Raw genomic sequence first — 22,424 nt, forward strand, 5'->3', positions numbered from 1 at the left:
CCCTCTTGTTTTCCTTTTCTTAAAGGACTTGCAAGGATTAGTAAGGTTTAAACAATAACAATAGTTGTCATGTTAGAATTTTCAAGTAATCAATTGCAGTCTCCAATAAAACATTGATTTACAGACTGATAGGACAAAAATGTTTATTAGATAGGAATGGAATTTTACATAATAAAATATATAAAAGGCTCACTCAGTTTTTTGCCTATGTATTTTATGTGCCTATAAAATGGAAATGGAATTTTAAATGTTGGATAGGATTTATATTCTGCCTTTTATTTAGGAACTTGAGGCAGTATATATTATGTTGTCTCTCCTTCCCTATTACAATATATCAGGTAGCTTCAGTTGAGAATGCATATCTGATCCAAAATCGTCCAGTGAATATCTGTTGAGGTTGGACTAAAACATGGTTTTCTCCATTCTTAGTCCAATGCTCTAACCATCAGCAGCTTTTTGTGAAGTTCCCAAATGGTATTTTATGATGTGAAAAAGCAAAAAATATAGGTATTTTAGGTCATTCCATGACAAGCGTACCAATGATTTTTACCTCTATATTTTTAATTCTTTTGAGATTTTGTTATTTGGTAACAGTGTGTTCAGAAAAAGTGTGAATGAAAACTGAATCTGAAAGACTGTCACCCTCATCAAATGGGGCATAGTTGTGCAGAGTTGTTTACAAGAAAAAATGGGTTTATATTACAAGCAAAATTTTGGTTGGATATTGGAAAAAGATTCCTAACAGTAAAAACAGCTCAAGAATGGAAGAGACATATTTAAAAGATGGATGTGTTTCCTTCACTGCTTGTGTTTGAGCAAAAGCTGCATGATTTATTAGGGCTACTGTGGTAGCAAATTACAGCAAATTTCTACGCTGATCTCCAAGAACATACATTCTATGTTTTTATCATTTGATGATTCAATATATTGTATAAATCCAAGTATGAACACTGCAACCATGTTAAGGATGTTGTAAAAAACAGAGCCAAAGTTACATAAAGAAACTAATAACAATTTAATGTTTCAAAATAGTATCAAAATAAAATTCTAAACATTCTTAAAATAAGCACCCATTTCAGCAATTACATCAGTCCCACTAGACTACTTATTGTCTTAATTATCTTGCTGAATAACTGCTACCAAGAGTATCGAGTACAGTTGGGCATTTCTAGAATAAAGCAACTAAAAAATGAATGCTTAGTATTTCTTAAAATCATTTAACAAATTAAAATAGCTGCTCTGAGTCTCCGGAGAGGGGCGGCATTACAAATCTAATAAATTAAATTAAAATAAAATAATACAGCAGCCCAAATAAAAGATGGGAAGGACAGGAGCAAGATAGGAGGGAGGTATATAACATCCCATACCGCAGCCATTGATCTACTTTATGGAGAAGTTTTCTATTTGAGGAGGTGTCAGAGGATAATCTTCTCCTTCAAACCGTATTTATTTAGCAGGCAATCTAATTTGAAGATGAAGAATTGCATGAAGTGAAAGTAGCCCAATCTTTAAAGCAGGTCACTTAGTCTTTCTTTGTTGAATGGCAGCCAAAATCTGCTTAATTTTATAGACAATACAGCAAAATTTAGCTGTGTTCGGAGAAACTGTGATCTTACTGGGTTGATAGTAACAGCTGTACATAAAAGAGATAAAATTTTCAGAGATATTTTATCAGGTAATGCAATTTTGTAAAGTATAATTACTTCTATATCCTTTCTGCAAATGGAATTCACATTATAGTACATCATATAAAGGCATTTTTACCATAGTTGGAATAGCATAGAAATTATTTTAAAAATAAAATGAATATACTTTTTTAGGGCTTGGAAAGTATTATCTAAGTGTACAAAGTATTTTACAACATCTCAGGCTTATCATAAATTGGTTTGAAATTTTTTATTTTGCTTAATGGAGAATCAATAAAAAAATCCAGCTCCTTTTACAAAGCAATTAGCTTGATGTATTATGCTATATTACCTATGTGAAATTACAAGAAATCTTGATTGTAGTAGGGAATGAATAAATATATACTTTATTTTATTTAGATCCGCAATGTGTGAGGAAAAAATACCAGAGTTATGAACAATTGAATGCTACGATAACATTTTCAAAGATACAGATTAGTCCCATTATAACTACTTGCTAAACTATTATATGAAAAGAAATATAAATATATAAAACCACTGCCAAGCCTATTCCTGGCATGTAATAGGCATTTGAAGAGACAGAAGTTGATCCAATAATTTAATTTTTCAAGCAAAGTTACCTTTCAAAGGCTAGGGTTAGGGTTTAAGGAGAAAAATAACCCATTTGATTAAATAGTTTCTAAATGTGGATCAACTATTATGAGATTATAACTGTATCAGATTACAAATATATGGGGAGATTTAGTAAAAGGAAGTCCTTCTTTACAAAATTCATAAATGATAACAAATCTGTTATTATATTATTATTATTATTATTATTATTATTATTATTATTATTATTATTATTTATTGGATTTGTATGCCATCCCTCTCCGCAGACTTGATGTTTTTGGTCATCAGTTTAGACAATCTCTACAAGGAATTTAGATCAACGATTCCTTATGTTTTTAAAAATCATTTTAAGTTTGGAGAAAAAACCATGTTCACCTTCATGGGTTTTTCTTACAACAACAAAATGTGTTGCTCTGAAAAAGTAGTTCCTGGGGAAGAATAAAGCTGCCTGTTGGCACCATTTGAAACTGCTGCCTCTTTAAAGAGATAGTCCTACTTCAGAGAAGTCTAAATGCTTCTGCGATGAAAGCAATTCCTACAATTAATCTAATGCACTAAAAAGAATATGGAGAAAAACAAATTCACTCCATTATAACACACTTAAAAGTTTGAATTACATTAAAATTGGATACAAAGCTAGAGTCAATGTGGTGTTTAGCTTTTATGCACATCATTATAGTTGTCAGCACTGAGCCAGGCAGGATGGGAATCAGTTATTCTCAGCATAGAGAAAACATGTTATGTTAATGTATCTTAACTACCTCCAAAGGCCATCAAAAATCTTGCAAAACATCCATTTCTTCAGAATGGAATGAGAAAGAGGGCATGTTTGAAGAACAGACATGTAAAATCTACAATTTATTTGCCCAGTTTGCAGCTTCATTTTTGTCTGCAATAAAATGTTTAATCTAGCTGGGTTATTTATAGGAATCTGCTGCCTAAATCTAGTCAAGACGTTAAGGGCTGAAGACCTATAGTTTACTGCCAAGGTAATTTATTTCAGGTATGAAACCTGTCTGTTTCATTGTCCACTCCTACCTCCATCACAAAGAGAAGGGTCGTTGTCTGCAATCAAGGATGAAATGGACAGAACAAACCATCATGGAACTCACACAACTTGGCACAAGCTACATATAACCCAGGATATGACAGATTTATCTGGACATTTTTCAAGTCTGGGTTCCAGCACTGGCATGGCATTGGTTGCACTTGCCAATGACATTTGGATACCTCGGGAGTAGGGCAACCATCCTGGCATTTCTGGACCTTTCGATACAATCAACCATGCTATCCTTCTAGACAGGCATCTGGAGTTGGGAGTGAGATGCTCAATGATACAATGGTTTTCCTCGTCTTGTCTCTGTAGCTAGTTCCAGATGATTTTGGTGGGGGAGGAGAGGTTAAACCTTCAGTCCTTACAATGTGGGGTATCTTTTGTTTTTCCTTTTCAACATCTATAGAAAACCACCAGAGGAGGTCATCCAGAATGGTCTTCAATTCAACCCTGAAAAGATGGAGATCGGTGCAGGAGCTGTGCCCCCAGGAGATCCTCCCTTATGCGTCCTGGTGCCAGCTGGCGGTGGCATGCTGCACCCAGAGCCTGGCCACCCGGCAGGTGAGCCGGCAGTGCTAGATGAAGCAGAACGGCTCTGACTGCATCATGAGGGCGAGCTCCGCCTGCAGCACGGCCCCAGCTTGGGTCTCCAAGAGTACCTGCTGGCTACCCACGGCTGCATGGTTTTTGCTGGGGCAGCTGGCACTGGCACAGGGCTCTGGCTGGAGCTGGGCAACGAGTTGTGCTCTGCTGGTGAGCTGGGTCAAGTCGTGCCAGTTTTCCTGCATGCTGCTGACCACATGCCAGTTTTGCAGAAAGAACCGTAACCATTCTTGACAACTGAGTAGAACAACCTTGGGGTTGCTTTGGGAGGTTGCAGGCAGAGGGGTGGGGTTCAGCCGTGCCCAGTGGTCCAAGCAACTTCCCACAGGTGGAGGGAACCAGGAAGGGACAGTATCTCTGTGGTCACTGTGCTTTTAGAAGCAGAAAGCTACCACGGAGTCTGCAAGGTCCAATGTTCTGCACCCCACGAGCAGATCCCCTTCCAAAGCCCCTGTGGGAGGCAGTAACCCAAGCAGATAATCCAGCAATCATAGTGTTGGACAGGACTGAGACGCTGCTGGAGAACACCTGCCGGGGAGACTGCCCTAGTACTCAGCCAGCCTCAGGAGGTCTTGGAATGGCTGGGTGGGGCAGCCCCAGCTCAGCTACAGTCCCTGATGCAGATGGGTTTTTAAGAGTCTGCTTTTTAAGTATTAAAAATGCTTTAAAGGGTTAAAAAAAAGTTGGCCACGCCCACCCAGTCACATGACTCCCACCAAGCCATGCCCACAGAACCAGTGGCAATAAAATATAGATTTTACTACTGCTTTAAAGCCCTATGTTACATATGACCAAGTTATCTACAGGACCATCTCTCCCCTAAGGACACTTACCTATCCTACATTATTAGATAGATTGGGCATATTCCTGGTCTTTTCTCTTAAACAGGGCAACCTGTGATCCAAATTGTCAATGCCCTTCTCCAGAACCAAATGATGACCCAGATATATTGATTAGCCCAGACCATGAATTAACTGATATTCTCTATATCATTCTTGGGCTGGACTCCCTCCGCGGCAGCATGCAACCCCTGCGTTTCCATCTTGGGGGTCCCTATAGCAGCGGCTGAAACCAGAGCCGCGGGGCAGAGCCTGGCCAGAGATCAGAGAAACCCAGAGCGCGGAACGCAGGAGAGGAGTCGATCCTGCTTGGCCGGCTGTAAAACCAGGAAGCGGTACAGTTCTGTGTGAAACTGGAGGATAAGCTCAGAAGAAGTGAGGAGGAATGCCTGCTGCTGGGCAGGTGAGGTGAATTGAGTAGGAAATACATCTTAAAATTTCTAACAACAACTCTTCCTCCTATGTATAATGTATATTGACATTGTTATAATTCGATTAAGATATGATATGAATAGTGTTTCTTTTTTTTTCTTTCCTTCTTGGGTTTTAAAGAGAAGTAAATTTGGATATTTCTTTTGTTAAGGGCAGCGACGATAAAATGAGGGATTTAAAAAAAAATAAAAGAAGGAATGTGTTTAGTAAGAAGGCTACAAATGGACTGAAGCACAATGGCATAGTTATGAAAAACAACAAATAGCCAAGAGAAATCTAGATAGCTATAGCACTTTAAATGCACATGAAGGCGAAAAACAATATCCAAAATCCGGATGATAGTACAGTGGTACCTCATCATACGAACTTAATTGGTTCCAGGAGGAGGTTCATAAGGTGAAAAGTTCATAAGATGAAACAATGTTCCCCATAGGAATCAATGTAAAAGCAAATAATGTGTGCAAATTCTTCAGGAAAATCCCAAACTTTAGAAGGGAGGCGAACAGAGGGCAGGGAGGAGCAGCTAAAGGGGGCGGGTGGAAGAAGCAAGGCTAGGCTAAAGGGTGAGTGGGAAGGAAGAAAGGCAAGGGGGCGCCCCTCCCTTTTCTTTTTTCAAAAGACACCGTTTCAGTGCTTTTGCAAGCATGCAAAATCTTTACTCCTCCAAGCTGCCCCTCCCTTTTCTTTCTTAAAAAGACACCGTTTCAGTGCTTTTGCAAGCATGCAAAATCTTTACTCCTCCAAGCTGCCCCTCCCTTTTCTTTCTTAAAAAGACACCGTTTCAGTGCTTTTGCAAGCATGCAAAATCTTTATTCCTCCAAGCTGCCCCTCCCTTTTCTTTCTTATAAAGACACCGTTTCAGTGCTTTTGCAAGCATGCAAAATCTTTATTCCTCCAAGCTGCCCCTCCCTTTTCTTTCTTATAAAGACACCGTTTCAGTGCTTTTGCAAGCATGCAAAATCTTTACTCCTCCAAGCTGCCCCTCCCTTTTCTTTCTTATAAAGACACCGTTTCAGTGCTTTTGCAAGCATGCAAAATCTTTATTCCTCCAAGCTGCCCCTCCCTTTTCTTTCTTATAAAGACACCGTTTCAGTGCCTTTGCAAGCATGCAAAATCTTTACTCCTCCAAGCTGCCCCTCCCTTTTCTTTCTTCAAAAAAGGGGGAAAAAAGAAACCCCTTCATCCCAGTAGCAGCTGCTTGGGTTCGTAAGGTGACAATAGTTCGGAAGAAGAGGCAAAAAAATCTTAAACACCGGGTTCGCATCTTGAAAAGTTCGTTAGAAGAGGCATTCGTAAGATGAGGTACCACTGTATATGGAAAGGAGGTAGCACAGCATGAATGATATATACCAGAATAAATTGGATAAATAATTAGAAAAAATTGATTAATTTGACTAAGAATTTGGCATCTGATATTTTATTTTATTTTAATTTGAGGTATGTAAATTGGAATCTTTGTAAGGTGTGAAAAACAATAAAAAAGTATAGCCAAAAAGAGAAACAACTATGGTATATTTGAGGCCTTTTCTCAATGTCTGATCAGATAGGGATGTTCACAAGATGGGTGGGGGGAGTTTTGTTCAGAGTCTGGAATAAAACATCATGTTCTAGAATTTCTGCTGAATCAGTTTGGGTTAACCATGGTTCAGCAACTGAAACTTGAAATATAGTGGCTAGTTTGGGTTTAAGACTAGACAAAATCTCGACATACTTTCTAAAATCTATTAAAAGACAATAATTTCCTTCGGATGATGATAAGGGAGTTCTGAAATGGAAGAACCCGTTGGAAATCATGCCTTCTCTGCTTTCCTGAATCAGGAGAAAAGAGGAATAGGGCCTGAAAAAGTGAGATTTTGTCACTTTAAGTCAAAGTAGAAATGGAACCATTATTTATTTATTTTATTTATTTGTTTATTATTTAGATTTGTATGCCGCCCCTCTCCGCAGACTCGGGGCGGCTCACAGCACGACACAACAATTATCCCAAATACCCAAGTCCAGAAGCAAAGGAGGTGAAAAGCATGTAATATTTCCAGGCTCGATATTTACAACTGTGCCAAATATCCACTAATCTAGAAAGGCAGGAGGAAAAAACTTGGTGCTCAAACTCTGAGTCATAGGCATTGTCTTTATATGACTTCCTTGCACTGCTATGGGCAATCAACTGTTGTGTTTGTGGCTTTATTTTTGTCTGTGATAAAGCTTTTAATCTAGCTGAGTCATGTCTGCTGCCAAAAGTAGCTGAGAAATGAATTCAGGGTTAAATGTCTGGAGACCCATGATTTACTGCCAAGCTTTGTGTAAAGCCTGACATTTATTACACCCCTCCCCCTTTTCACATTTTTATTAGTGATGCTATTGATAGAACAATGTTTTCTCTCTATTAGCCTGAAGCTTTTTCACTATTGATAAGCATCGGTTGCAAATAAAACTTCATCGAATTGTATTATACATCAAATATATTTCAAGGTGTCGAAAAGCAATCTCCCTCTCTAATTCTTGAGAAAATAAATCCCTCTACCAATGAGAAATATGCATAATGAGAACTACTAAACCATATGTTTGAAAACTTTAAAAAAGTATTGGAATGAAAATGTTTATTAGAGCATGTCTGTCAACTTTATATTACTTCCAGGTACATTACATGACCTGTGATGTTTATAAATGTTATATATTTTGTTATATATAGTATTTACCCAAACAGTAAATGGTTATTATTTTTACCTGTTGTCACAATCATCTTTAAGCCTTTCAACACTCCCAGATGTAATTTTAATTATCTCCAGCTGGCTACTAAAGAATGTGACAGCATCATTTTTGTTATTTTACATCTACTATCACAAAATCATCTTACTTCAACATCAATTTTTATCTGGTTGGAGAGGCTTCCTCTTTCTTACAAAATCAAGTCTATCATCTATATATAGAAAAGTACATTTATTTTTTACATTTATTAAATGATAAATTGTTGGATAACAGCCAAGGTGTGTGTGTGTGTGTGTGTGTGTGTGTGTGTGTGTAAATCATAAAGAGATGACTAAATAGGATGACAGGATTTTTAAAACTATGTTATGACATAATGTATTTTAATGTATTATGCTATGTTGTGTGAATCTACCCGAGATTCATAAACTAGGGCTTATGGCTTAGCACGATGTATGAATCCAGACAATACTTTGGTAGTTCTTTGTTGTTGTTGTTGTTGCTGCTGCTGCTGCTAATTTAATAAAAAAGTTGCAATAACAATATAGTCTTGCAATATTCTAATTTTAATATTTCAGAAATAGAGTGAGCTATATAAAGTATAAAAAATACTTTCAGATTTTGTTTTGTTTCTAAAAAATGTATTAATTTGGAAAAAATGCATGTATATTTGAAGTCACTGGATATGCGAATGTATGAAAAAGGGCTACCTGATATGCCTCTTCTAAAATGGTGGATATAGCAACCAAGTATGGGTTGAACCTGTCTCCTCGTTAATTGGACTGACCCTGCCAAGGTTTCTTGTGATGTCATTGTTGCTCTTCCTTCCCCAGTTTCGGATGAAGAAGCGTAGTGACAGACTCTATAAGTGCTATAGACAAACTGAAACTGTCAACCAAAGAACAGCTGAGGCCAATTGAAGAAAACACCAAACAGGGAGGATCTGGCTGCTATATCCACCATTGTAGAAGAGACATATCAGGTAGGTTCAATGCCCCTTCATGGTGGGTATAGCAACCATGTATGGGATGTGCCCAAACCAAAGACAGAAGATGGGAGGGACATAATGGTTGGCGAGGCCTCAATCTCTGAGAATCTGCTGTAAAATCCTCCGGCCGAAAGATGCCTCTGCCAATGCATAAGAGTCAATTTTGCCTAACAAAAGGAGAGGGTAAAGCCCAGGTCGCCTGTCGGCAAACCTTCTCCAGACATGCTTGGGTTGCCCATGCTGCCATAGTAGCTGTGCCCCTGGTCGAATGGGCAGTAATCCTGGAAGGGGCCCTTCTAGCCTGCAACCCATTGGCTACCACCTTGGAGATGGTAGACCAAACCCACCTGCCTACAGTGGAAGGAGATACTTTGCAACCCATTGATGTTGGCTGGAAGGTGACAAACAAGGCTTCCAATCTCTGGAAAGATTCTATGTGCTTAATGTAGATGTGTAATGCCTGCTGAACGTCCAGTGTATGCCAGCGTTTCTCCTTGGGATGAACTGGACAGGTGCAAAAGGTGGGTAGAATGATGTCCTGAAAGCTATGGAAGGTCATGTTGACCTTAGGTAGGATGGTGGGTTCTAAGTGTAATATCACCTTATCTGCATGAAAGATGCACAAATCCTCCCGCACTGACAAGGCTGCCAGTTCAGAAATTTATCTGGCTGACGTGATTGCAACCAAAAAGGCTACAATGCATGTAAGGTGAGACAATGAGGACTCACGGAATGATTCATATGGAGGCTCCGTCAAGGACCGCAAGATCTTTGGCCGATCCCAGGTTGGATATCTGGTAGGGAGGCCATGGTCGCAGCCTGCAGGAATCTCTTGATGTGAGGGTGCTGTGACAAGGAACTGTACTTCTCCCCTGAAAGGAAAATCACCAAGGCCGCTATCTGATGGTGTAGCAAATTCGGACTGAATCCCTTGTCCAGGCCATTATGAAGAAAGATCAGTACAGTGATCCCTCGATTTTCGCGGGGGTTACGTTCCAAGACTTCCCGCGAAAATCGATTATCCGCGATATAGTGGTGCGGAAGTAAAAACACCATCTGCGCATGCGCGCCCTTTTTCCATGGCCGCGCATGCGCAGATGGTGGAGCCGGGGAGCGATGAAAGTGCAACTAATACACATCTATCTAAATAAATAAAATAAACATCTCGCCGCTCGTCCATTCGCCCGCCCGCCCGCCCGCTCGCCGCTTGTCCGTTAGCCCGCCCGCCGCCCGCCGCTTGTCCATTCGCCCGCCCGCCGCTCGTCCGTTCGCCCACCCGCTGCTCGTCCGTTTGCCCGTTCGCCCACCCGCTGCTCGTCCGTTTGCCCGCTCGCCCGCCTGCCGCTCGCCGCTCATCCGTTCGCCCGCCTGCTGCTTGCCGCTCGTCCGTTCACCCGCTCGCCACTTGTCCGTTCGCCTGCCCGCCGCCCGCCGCTCGCCCGCCGCTCGTCCTTTCGCCCGCCCGCTCCACCTCTCTTTCTCCTCTGCTGCAAGAGAGGCGGGACAGGCATTCTCCGGAGGCTGGTGGGTGCACGAGAGAGGGAAAGTGAGAAAAAGAGAGAGAGCAAGAGGGGAAGAGATAGAGAAAGAGAGAAGGAAAGAAAGATAGAGTTGAGAAAGGAAGGGAGCGAGAGAGAGGAAGAAAGAGAGAGAGAGAAGAGTGGAAGGAAGAGAGAGAGAAATGATAGAAAAAAGGGGAGAAAAAAAGAAAAATGAGAAAATGATTGAAGCAGAGAATGACGGGAAAGAAAGAGAAAGAGACAGAGAAGTGACTCTTGGTGATGACGTATGACATCATCGGATGGGAAAAACCGTGGAATAGAAAAAAACCCGTGGAGTATTTTTAAATTATTATTTTTTGAAAAACCGTGGTATAGCATTTTGCGGAAATCGAGACCGCGAAAATCGAGGGATCACTGTACCTCAATCTCTGTCGCCTCAGATGGTAGCAAGTCCAAGTTGTTACAGCACTTGCAGAACACCATCCAGGTAGCATTGTAGATCCTCATTGTAGAAGGTCGACGGGAGGACTGCATGGTCGCAATGAACTTCTCTGGGATTCTGTCTCAGACAACCTGCTCAAGTGCCAAGTGATCAGCTTGAGCCACTGGGGATTCGGATAGAAGAGTATTCTCTGGCTAAGCAAGTCCAGTCTCTGGGGCAGTCTCAGTGGGGGTGACACTGACAGGGACTGTAGATCTGCGAACCACAACCTAGGTGGCCAGAATGGAGCAATGAGGATTACCTCCACCTCTTCCTTCAAGACTTTTCAAATGACTCATAGAATGAGCAGGAGTGGGGTAAAGGCATGATAACCAAAGAACTCCCATGCCCGATGCTTCCAGGGAGATAAACCTGGTGAAATACTGACTAGTCTGAGCATTGAGGGGGCTGGCAAAGAGGTCCACTGTCAGTCTACGAATGTCTGTGCTATTTTGCCAAACATCTCCAGATGAAGTCTCCATTCCACCTGATCAACATACTGAGCCAATCCGCCTAGACATTCTCCGTGCCGAAGATGTGGTCCGCTCAGAGCGAGAGGAGAAAACGTTCTCCCCAAGAATTGATTTCCTTTGCCACCAACATTAGTACCTTAGACCTCATTCTGCCCTGTCGGTTCACGTGGGCTTTTGCAGTAATGTTGTCTGTTCTGACTAGGACATAGTGCCCAAGGCCATGGGTGAATTGGCAGAATGCCAACCCAATCACCTTCAACTCTAGGATGTTGATGCTGAGCCTGCTCTCTGCCGTGGACCATTGTCCTTGGGCCATAAGAGAATCCAGGTGGGCCACCCATCCTCAGAGACTGGCGTCAGTCATCAGGGTCGCCAGCTCTAATGAGTGTTTGCAGCAATTAGTATGGTAGAAGAGTGGGTGCCGTGCCCTGGGGCTATTGCTGCACCTGCTGTTGGTGCTGTGCCCCAGGAGCATGGCACACTGTTGACCTGGGAGCACAAGACTCCTCTGGGTTGGTCAGTAGTACTGGGCGGCTTTGATTTATTTTTGTTTATTATTTTATTTTTATTGAATATTTTTGTTAGGAAATAATAATAATGATCCTTTAGGGTGGGAGGAATCTGAATGACCAGGGAGGGAGAGGTCCACCTAGCTGTTGACTGTAGGCCACAAGGCCCTGGAGCACCGTTGGGATGGCTGGAGTCAAAATGGTGACTGTTCACCACATGGAGCAGAGAAGGAAGGAGGGAAGTGGGATAGGCAATGGCTGAGCTCCATTAATGTTAAGGAGGCAAAATTCTGGACGTTAAGGTGAATGAGCTTAGTTAGAGCAGCAGAAGCCTGAAAAGAGCTGGCTTTGTTATGTAAAAGTGCCCAGAGTGAAAGTGGCCACCGGCACTCTGAGCGCTCAGAGGAAGCAAGCGATCAAAAGGAAGGAAGGAAAGGTCTTGCAGGGAGCTGGGCAGAGGCTTCTGCCCCCCCCCCCCAGGAAAATCAGTTCCAGTGAAGAACACCTCCCAATCAGCCCAGTTGGAACAGACTCACAATTGGACAGAAGTGGGCTACTAGCCAGAACTCCTAAATGGGCTTGCCCCCATGGCTCTGGAGGTCCCGTGAGTTCGAGCGGAGTTATGCTGCTGCACCCGTGCAGGTAGCTGAGTTGTGCATGAAGACGCAAGTGTGCCCGTGTTCTGGTAAGGTTTTTTGATTCTGTGCATGCAGAACCAAAATGAAATATTTTAATAAAAATTGTTTCCACCTAAAAGCTTTGAATAAAAAAGTGTATAGCATTTAAACACAACAATTCTCTATTTCAAAAATGAAATTATTGTTATAGTAGATAAACTTCCATTTTTTCAATATAGCTTCCCAACATTGCTGATATATACAGTACAGTACTTCCCATTATAGCCTGGCATATCTAACTGATATTACCAATGTCTATGGAGATTCTCCGTCATACAGGTCATGGTTGTAAACTGATACTTCCAATTTTTTTTATCTATGCCAATTCATTTTATTATAGGGCAGATTAATAATTTCACAACAAAACAAGTATTAGTATTTACTTAGTATTTACTTCCGGTCTCGACATAACAGACATAGTTAATGATGCATATAATATAGAGTTACAAAAAAAGGAAAAAGGAAAAATGCTTCTATCAATTAGAGACAAAAATCTATATGTTCCCACAATTTGAAAATGTATGTCTGGGTTTATTAACTAAAGACCTATTTGGGAGTGAAACATACAATATTCTTTAGTTCTGGTGAAAATTTTAAAAATACTTTAATTTAATACTCACACTGCATCTACTACACCTATGAGTAATAAAAACTGGAATAAGCAGTACTTTTTAAGAGTCAATCAATGATCTAGAAATGCTGCCCTCAGCATATTTTTATATATAACAAATAGGTTGGCAGGACAGATCAAAGGAAATTATTGTGTATTTTCCATATAACTTAACTGATATTCATTACTGTTAATACTTTTATATAGTGCTATAAAGAATCCATTGTTCATTATTATTACACCTTCATATATTGTGAAGATTTTAGAAAAATAAATTTAAAACCATACATATATTAACTTGCTTAAACCTTATATTGCTAGGATTAAGCAAGTAATAGTGATCAATAAAAGTAATTGGGATTCAGCATTTCATTGTTTTGGATAGTGCTTGATACTTTAACATATGGAATCATTTAGAGCACAGCTAGATATTCAAATGACTATCTGTACCATACTACAGAAATCTGGATGTAGGTCACTGCACTAGAATGGAAGAAGAGATACGTACCGGTAAATACAATCTTGTGTGCATGTATTGTTAGAGATGAAGTAGGTTGTTTGTATATATACAGATGGTCTATTTATTGTACGGATAATTCTAATTTTTAAAAATTATTATTTATATCCTATAACATATATCACACAACATTTTTCTAGCTCTGTCCTTTAATACCAAAACAAAAGTCTCTGGCTTCAATTGCACGCTAGTCTTTAAAAGCTTCCGAATTAATATATTTATTTGTACTTTCTTTCTTTTTTTGGCTTTTTACATGTCCACCGTTCATGATAAAATGTCCCTTCATGTTGTTCATATCTCCAGCAACGTCAAAGTACTTTTATACTTTCTAGACAATTTCTGACCTTTTGAGATTTTTTTGTTCTTATAGGTTTAGAAATTGTTTGTTATCTTTGGTAAATTTTCTTTTCTGACATATTCCTCTATTTTCTCATAAATAAATAAAACTAATAAATGAAATATTTTTATATAGCACATTATTTCAGTATCATTTCTGTTTCATGTAATTCAATTTTATTTCCATTTCTCTTACTGTTAATATGAATATTGTTGTGAAATCGTGATTAGAAATCCTTAATATTTCCTGGGGATTTCCTTAATCCTTTTCTTGTCCAAAATATTTTTTCTTGCCTTCTTCTCTTACCTTTTTGCCTTAAGAATCATGCTGTATTAAATAACATCTAAAAAGGATTTATTTGCATCTCAAATCAGTACCATTATTTAAATTATTTAAAAAATATTTTAATTTCTTTATATCAATAAAAGAGAATATTTGTAGCTCGGGGTTAGAGTCCTTGGTGATCTGAGCTTGCTTCTTTTTTTGCAGACTTTTTATTATCCAAATTTAGGTAGTTGGTTAGGTTTGGATGTTACCTAATTTGGGTAATAAAATGTCTTGCAAAAAAACCAACCAAGCTCCGAGAGTACCAACCATTTTTTTTCCAGTAATCATGCCTCCCATCTGAAAGAATTGAATTTTACTTTATAAAACATTCACAGGGATGCCGTTGTCACATAACTAGTGTTGGGCAAACCAGTTGAAGTTCGGGTTCAGCGAGTTCGGCCAAACTTGACGTCGGAGTTCGGGTTCGGCCCCCCGAATCCCGACACCTCTGGCATGGCGGGAGGTGAAGCGCTGGGGTGGGAGGTAAAGCTCCGGGTCTGGAGTGGCCCCTCCTGCCCCCCACAAGCCAAGTGGGTGGCTTGAGCCTCAGAGCCCTCCCCACCTCCCCCTCCTGTCCACCACCCGTTTGAAGCTGCCAGCCAAGATCCTGAATAGCTGGCTGGCAGAACCTGCCTGCCCATCCCTCTGGCCCAGCGTGAGGCGAAGCGCGGGGGAGAGGTCAGGCTCCGATCCACAGGAGCTCAGTGGGGAGAAAGTCCTGTCTTTGCAGCCAGCAGGAGAGCCGCGGTGGAATAAGTGAGAGGCTCCTAAGTGGGCTCCATGGTCAGGTGCGGCTCTTACCCCGCCCCTGATGTGGGGGGCAAGCAAATGGGAAATGGGATTCCCCACTTCCTTTTGATTGCATCCCCCCGGTCTGTGGAAAGTCCACGCCTCCCCTACCTCTTTGTGCTCCAAAGGTCTGGATTCCCTCCACCCCTTTAAAGCCCTTCAGGGGCGGAGCCCTCCCATCTCTCCCTCCTGCCCACTGCCCGCTTGAAGCTGCCGGCCGGGATCCTGAATAGACGGCATGTGCAGAGCGCCTCACCCCCCCCCCCCCCGCTGCTGCAATAGTATCACGGGGTTTGATCGAACACCGAACCTGAACACGGACTTCTGAAAAAGTCCAGGATCGGGTTCGGTGTACCGAACTCAGCCAAATTCGGCACGGACCCGAACTATGCAAGTTTGGTTCGCCCAACATTACACATACCATATTGGGACTTTTCCTCACTTCGCTAAACCATGCATGGGCATGGGCAGCATATGATGCATCTAACCAATGGGCTTTAGTTTGACAGCCTGTTCTAACAAATCTGTCACTTTTTGAACAGAATTCAATCTAAATCTCTGCTGTTAAAAAATCACATATTCTAATTGGTCTCATCCAAATGGGGTCTTTTTCTTTTTTTTTTCAATCAGGAAAATATATTATTTTTCCTTACATAAAATTCCAATTTGTCTTTCAAAGCTGTTATTTCTATTGTATTAAAATGATGCTGCAGGATTCGATTCTTTGTCTTTTTTTAACAAAATGTATCTTCTTGTTATACAAAATCTGCCAATTAAATATATTCTTTAAGAATAAACAACAAGGACTGGACTCCTTTATTGGCTTAGTAAAATTTTGGTGCAAACACTTTCACCAAAGTAAAAGTAGTAAAGAACAAAAACATTGTCTTCTTATCAGTTTTATAACTTTCTTAAATCTTCTCTTTATTGAGCATTTTGCTCAATGAAAGTTTAAATTAAAATATTTTTTCTTGCTTTTTTGTAATTTCCAAAAGAAGATTTAGCTCATCACAAGGGGTTTTATCTTTGCAGAGAGGAAATCTCTCTTCATTTGTAAATTAAATAATTTTCAAAGTGATTAAGATATGGAGAAGGTAGAGCTCAATGTCTGTGCCAGCTCCCTTGCAATTAGGAGCTGAGATGGAATCCCAGGTCTCTCAGCAGCTCCTCTCAAATAGGAAAACGTGGAGGGTGGATTTGATTTAAATGATGATTTAAATCACCAGTAAAAAGACTTATATCAATTTGATTTAAATCATAATTTTTAAAGAACAACTGTCATCTGCAGCAGCTCCTCCTTTGACCCGCTGTTGACTCACCGACAGTCCTGTTCACTTTAATGGGATGGCTGGTGATGCAGCAGTGACACAGCAAGATGAGGGACGTTGCAGGCAGCAGGTGAGTGGATGCCCGCTAAGGGGCGCTGCCATAATCAATCTGAAATAACAGGTGCTCTTTAATATTATATTTATAAGCTGCTTAGAAAGTTTCACTTTATGCTGAATAAACTAAATTATTAATGTGTCTTGAATAGAAAACTATCTTTAGATAGAATTTTACTCCAGAAGTATTTTATTAAAGTAAATTTGATTTTAAAAAAAACTTATTTAATTTTTTAAAAAAGTCATCGATTTTTATCCACCTAAGAGCACAGTGATTCATGAGGTTAGGATTATCGGCAGGCTCATGCTTGAGACATGACTTCTGCTGCAGGACAGGGTGAATTCCCACTACATGCTTCAACTCCTGCTGATCAAGCAGTCAAAAGTAGGAGGCTGCAAGTAGATACTTGGGTATTATTTTGGTGGGCAACTTAACAGGACATGAAAGGACCCCCCAATTGGGCATCACCCAGGCAACAGTGATATCGCCATTTAATCCTTTCATTCTGGAAACAGTTTGGTGTTCCCGATACAAATGTTCCCAAGTCAACTTCAATTTTTTTATGTTTGTAATGTTTACTCAAGAGGAACTGAGATAAGTTCCTCTTGAGTAAGTTTATTTTTCAATCTTCCTTTGATTCAGGAGGATTGTGCAAGCAGGAATTTGACTTCTAGCAGACAGTTTTAGTTATGGTGTCTCTATTCCTTTGGAGAATGTCGGCTTTCCATGATTCCCTAGGGGAAACTTGGTTTCTTGTAAATGTAATACTCATATGCAGCTGTGTCACATGAATACTCTAATAGGGGTAAAATTCAGTTTTTAATCCTTGGTTGATAGGATGAAGAAGCTAGACATTGCATAGGATCTGTTTGTTTATTTTGCTGTCTTCCCATTGTCTATTTAGTGTCTTTGGGGAAAGCAAGTTATCTTAAATTTAGAGCCATCTTTCTTTTGGGAAAATATAGCACATCACATTAGTTTAAATACTGCCCTTACATTTTGTAGAAAACTGATTACAGTTATTCTATCATAAAATTTCGTATATCAAGAGATATCTGTTTTGAGTAATCATTTTGCATTTCCAGTGAAAACATAAGAAACAAAACCAAAAGAGCTCACAAAAACTTATGAAATTTAAGTCATGGATCCTCACAGAAGTCAGGTTTTTTTTTTCTCAATGAAAACATGACATGTGAAAAGTGATCCATATGCAGTATGCTTGCAGCAGAAACAAAATGACTGCATAGTAACATCTAGCTATTAGGAACTGATGCAACTGCATTTGAAAAGATTATTTAATTATAAAAATCTTGTTATGCTAAATAGTGCTGCTAACAAAGACTCTTTGTTCCTCTCTTTCCCTCCCCACTTACTCAAAGATTCAAGAGTGATGCTAATAATCCATGCTTATAAAATCCACTTCTATGAACACATGCAAGTTTTAAGACTGTCAAAATATATGTTCCTTTTACATACATACATACAGAGAGAAAGGGACACACATGGGAGAGGAAGGGAGAAAAAGACTGGTTGGCTACTAAAGATTTATGGGGGCTAATTCACTATAATTAGAGTGAAACAGATGACATGACTTGTTCTTAGAATAAAATTTGCATGGGAATTATAAATCCCAAGGTAAACACTTCTTGATGTGAAGTCTCAGTCATTACTACTTCAAAGGTACTATCTCTGAATAAGTTATGAAGTCCAATTGAGCAATCTGTGTAACCCTTTTCAGATGACAGGCATCATCCTATAATTTAATCATGGTCATGGGTATAATAAAGAAATATCTTTTTTAAAAAATGTATACAATGGTCGAACAGGATGTTTCATGTGCAAATACAGAGATCTTTCACTACCTCACAACATTTTGAATTTATTTGGAGGGGGGGGGGGTTAAAAACAAAGCTTGAAAATTGCCAAACTTGTTTTATTGAGGACAATACGGCATCTGTACTCATCATGTGGCCATTTTGATTTTATATATGGAAATCCTACATGTTGTGTTTTAATAGTCCACGGAGAGAGGCGGCATACAAATCCAATAAATAAATAAATAAAATAAATAAATAAATATTTATTAGATTTATATGCTGCCCCTCTCCGAAGACTCTATATACTCCAAAGACTCTATGTATAAATCTATGCTTGTAGTACATTAGACTATTTAATTTTATTGTAAGATGTATATATTTTAAGGTTATTCACTGCTTACACCAGAGAAAAATTAGATGCAACAATGATATAGTGCCGTGATGGCGAACCTGTGGCACACGTAGCCCTCTCTGAAGACACACAAGCCATTGACCAGTTCAGCTTTACTGCGCATGTGTGAGTGCCTCCCACTGGTTAGCTGATTTTCGGGTCAGACAAGCTCATGCTTTCTCCTCACTTTCTACTGTACGTGCTTTCCCAGATCTCTGGAGATTCCACCCCAGTGCTGTTTGGGCACACAAGGCTTTTCCCCCTTCTCAGCTCCATTTGGAGATGGTAGGCTCCCCCTCCCCCGGGAAAGAGGCTTCCCCCCCTCCCACGGCTGTTTTGGGATATAAGGCCAAAATGGGGGGGGGCACACATGCATGTTTGATGGGTCGCGCACACATGTGCAGGGGTTGGGACATGCAGGAGGGGTATTGCATTATGGGTCCATGGACACTTTTGGCACCCGAGGGAAAAAAGGTTCACCATTAAATAACCACTAAATTATTATGTTCAAAAAGCTAATAATAACTGAACTCTAATAACTGAACTTCTTTTATATAAGCCATAAACTTGACATTTGTTTCACACTTTAAGAAAGCTGTCAATTTTCCTATCAATAACAGCCTAATTCAGTAGTTCCCAACCTTTGCAAACTAGTGGCACAATGTGGTGAGGGGGGAAGTAGGTTACATGAGCGATGGGCCAGCACACATTACCATGTAATTCACCTTGCATGAGCGGCAGGCTGGTGTGTATGCGCACAGCTCAACTTACGCAAGGTTAGCTGCCCGAGTGTGTGTCTGCATGCTGGGCCACTGCTCATGCAAGTTGACCTGTGAGTTTGTGTGCCAGCCTGCCACTTGTGTGACCTGCTTCCCCTCTCTCCCTCCCCCCACTGGGCTACCAGACTTCAAAGATTGGTGACCAATGGATTAGAGCCAAGAGAAGCCACTAAAAACTTCAGGTGTTTCTTCAGCAATACATAAAATAGAGACCTTAACCCATGGAGGCAAATATCTTGTAATCAACATCACTGTGAAGATTCATATTTGGCATACAGCATTGGAAAGCTACATTTTATTCAAAAAGAACAGGCACTAAGTCTTGCCCCTTCTTGCTCTCAATTTTACTTGTCACAAGGTGGAAGAAAGAACAAGAAGATTTGCTATCCCAAATCTTATCCTCCCCCATAAAAAGGAATTGGTTGAAACAGTGAAATATCTAGAGTGAACCAATGATACTGTCTTTGAATCTGTGAAATCTAGAGGAGCAGAACCTACGAGGAAGCAGATCTGCATCCTCGGTTTTCAGTATCTCAAAATCAGAAAGTGTTCAGAAAGAATGGGGACGTCTGTGAAATGAGATACCAAAGGCGCAATCACTAACAATTCTCATAAGGAAAAATAAGAAAAATGCACCAATATCCATATATGCAAACGTCTCCAAAAAGTTGAAAAGAAAACATATGGGAAATAGAAGCAGAGAAGCATACTTAAATAAAAATGGAACATTGTTACTTCTTTTCTGGAAGTAACAATGCTACTTTCAGAAAAGAATTAGAAAGGCTAACAATCAGAATGAGAAGTGGTTCATGAAAGATACCAAAAATAACAAAAATAATTATTTGGTTCATTAGAAACAAAAATTAGCCCAAGAGGGAAGAATTCCATTATAATCAAAAACTGGCAAATGGAATTGTGAAAAGGCTAATTAACTAATTTAACTCCTATTTTGTATCTGGGTTTTCTCCCCCGAAAAGAGAAATGGAATGGAATGGAATGGAATAGAATAGAATAGAATAGAACTCTTTATTAGCCAAGTGTAATTGCACACACAAGGAATTTGTTTTTGGTGCATATGCTCTCAGTGTACATAAAAGAAAAAGATACATTTGTCAAGAATCATGAGGTACAACACTTAATGATTGTCACATGCCACTGGGTAAAGGCATGAACCATAGCTTAGTATAGACAAAGAAAGTAGGAGAGAACTTAGCTAAATTAAATAACTTTAATCCCGGCCATCTCGGGCTTTTCTGGGCTGTCCTCCTCCTCTTCCTCCTCCTCCTCCTCCTCCCACCCAAATTCCGAGCTTTTATTTCTTTCCTAATGGGTCTGCACGCATTATTTGCTTTTACATGGATTCCTGTGGGAAAAATTGCTTCTACTTACAAACTTTTCTACTTAAGTACCTGGTCATGGAACGAATTAAGTTCTTAAGTAGAGGTACCACTGTATTATCAAGAATATAATATTGTGTCCAATTTTCAACATTGCCACAATTATGTCTGTGAGCACTTGGGTGGGCAAGCTACAAGTAACAGATGACAGATTAACAGAATTGGAAGAGACCTTACAGATCATCTAGTCCAACCCGCCACCCAAGCTATTCCATTGGTTGATTGTTCTCATTGCCAGAAAGTTTGTCCTTATTTCTAGGTTGAATCTCTCCTTGATTAGTTTCCATCCATTATTCCTTGCCTGGCCTTCAGGTGCTTTGGAAATCAGGTTGACCTCCTCCTCTCTCTGATGATGACCTCAAAAATTGGAACACTGCTCATCATGGGCTTGCCAAGACCATTCATGCCTGACTAAACTTATTTTCTCTTTTGATAGAGTTACTATGGTAGCATAATAGATTAGGGAATGCTGTGCAGACAAAGGATCCCTAAATTCTTCTGCTCAGTAACCATGGACTTTCAGATTTTCATCAACTTCTATATATTATATGAAATTTTTAAATACATACTACATTAACCCATAGTGTTAGAAGTACTATAAGGATGATTGTGTGACCAATCCTAATAAGCATCTTCCATTGGTATAGAAAGAAAGAAAACCACCCAAACAGCAAAGGGGCAAAAGATCAGCTCCTAACAGACAAGATAATTTTGAAAAACGTAAGAGAAGGAAGACCAATTGGAATGTGACTTGGTTTGATTACAAGTCATTTGACACTGTGCCACGTTGCTGGATAATGAAATGCCTAGAAATAACAGGAGTCAGTAGAAACATCAGAAGCTCTGCGCACAGATCAATGGCACAGTGGAAAACATAATTGCTGGTCAATGGTGATAGACTGATAGAAGTTAACATCAAGAGAAGAATCTTTCAAGGACACTACACCACGACTGTTTGTCATGGTGTTGATTTCTCTATCAACATTACTAAATAAGCCAGGCCAGGGCTATCAAACAACAAAAATATCTGTCAACCTATCTCACTTCCTCTACATGGATGATCTAAAGTGTATGAAAAAAACAACACGCAATGGAATTGTCCCAATATACAGCTAAGATATTGCAGTGGAATTTGGACTAGAAAAAAGTGCCACTCTTGGAGCAGTTTACATTCTGGACAATACCTTTAATATCAATAACCAACATCTTTTCTTTTTAGACTTTTTAATGTAAAACTGTTTTTTTAGATTTTAATTATTAGATTTGTTACCATGTATTGTATTTATCACTGTTGTGAGCCGCCCCGAGTCTATGGAGAGGGGCGGCATACAAATCTAATAAATAATAATAATAATAATAATAATAATAATAATAATAATAATAATAATAATCTACTCAATATATGGGGGGAGGGGGGGTGTCAAATCCAGTTTAAACAATCTGGTTGACTTTGTGAAAAGTACTATAACCCTGTGTGACAAGCCCATCAAACCTTGAGGAACAATACTTGATACTTTGGGGTACCCCGCTGTAGACACATTGTACCTGAAATTCAGAA

General features: G+C 39.8%; 1 protein-coding gene across 3 annotated transcripts in view; it reads right to left on the reverse strand.

Moving 5' to 3' along the window:
• UBTD2 (ubiquitin domain containing 2) overlaps positions 1 to 22,424 on the reverse strand; it is a 73,507-nt gene that overhangs the window by 41,292 nt on the left and 9,791 nt on the right. The window contains exon 2 of one of the 3 annotated variants that reach the window (XM_070739420.1): positions 16,419 to 16,536. The exons of the other annotated variants lie outside the window; for them this stretch is intronic. The gene's annotated coding sequence lies outside the window, so the exon portion shown is untranslated. The remainder of the gene's footprint in view (positions 1 to 16,418; positions 16,537 to 22,424) is intronic. 3 annotated transcript variants of the gene reach the window in all.

Source organism: Erythrolamprus reginae, chromosome 2, assembly GCF_031021105.1.
Source record: "Erythrolamprus reginae isolate rEryReg1 chromosome 2, rEryReg1.hap1, whole genome shotgun sequence".
In the NCBI taxonomy this organism is placed as follows: Eukaryota; Metazoa; Chordata; class Lepidosauria; order Squamata; family Dipsadidae; genus Erythrolamprus; species Erythrolamprus reginae.